Here is a 668-nt window from a genome sequence, read left to right on the forward strand (position 1 = left end):
CGAGCACACCCTTCCCTTCAACTCATTCATTCATTGACCCCGTATTTTATTACGCTCATAGTCAGTGCCAAGCGGGGGTCCTTGCCCAGCAGGTCCTCCAGAGCTCCTGTGGGTGCCGCGCGCAGAGCCGACATCCTCAGACTCCCAGGCCGGGGTCTCCCCACCTTTCCCTCCGGGAGAGCTCGGAGACAAAGGGATGCGCCCCCGCAGCTCCCCAACCTGAGGGCTCCCCGCGGCGCGGGGCTTCGGCGCAGCTGCCTCTCCACTCCCCAGCCCGAGGGGGCGCTGCAGCGCCGGGCGCTCGGCCCGCCCCTGCGCCGCGCTCCGCTCAGATCTGCGCTGTGGGCGGCACCGCGGTGGTACGTTCCCCTCGCCGCCCTCCCCCGCGGCCCTCCCCGCCGGTGGTAGGTGCCGGAAGTGCCGCCATTTTGGGGTGTTCTGCTCCGGAGGCAGCGGCGGCGGCGGCGGGACGCGGAGGCTCCCCGGGGACTCGGCCTCAGCAGCGAGGCGGCGGCGGCGGCGGCTGAGGAGGCGCAGGCAGCAGCGGAGGCAGCGGCGGGCTCAGGTGCAGCCGCTGGTAAGTGGGGCGGCCGCGGGATAACGGGCCGCGGGTGGGAGGGAGGGAAGGGAGGCAGGAGGGAGGCGCCGCGGGGCGGGTCCGGTCCGGC

General features: G+C 73.5%; 1 protein-coding gene across 8 annotated transcripts in view; it reads left to right on the forward strand.

Annotated features, from left to right (window-relative positions):
• Positions 1 to 332: 332 nt before the first annotated feature.
• The window catches only part of CELF1 (CUGBP Elav-like family member 1), a 78317-nt gene continuing 77981 nt past the window's right edge, over positions 333 to 668 (forward strand). For 3 of the 8 annotated variants that reach the window (XM_023756603.1, XM_023756602.1, XM_023756601.1), the window contains exon 1: positions 438 to 577. The gene's annotated coding sequence lies outside the window, so the exon portion shown is untranslated. Of the gene's footprint in view, positions 578 to 668 lie in introns of all 8 variants that reach the window. The other 5 variants (XR_002830064.1, XM_023756604.1, XM_006091947.3 and 2 more) reach the window with 4 other exon arrangements.

Source organism: Myotis lucifugus, unplaced genomic scaffold (genome assembly GCF_000147115.1).
Source record: "Myotis lucifugus unplaced genomic scaffold, Myoluc2.0 scaffold_97, whole genome shotgun sequence".
Taxonomy (NCBI): Eukaryota; Metazoa; Chordata; class Mammalia; order Chiroptera; family Vespertilionidae; genus Myotis; species Myotis lucifugus.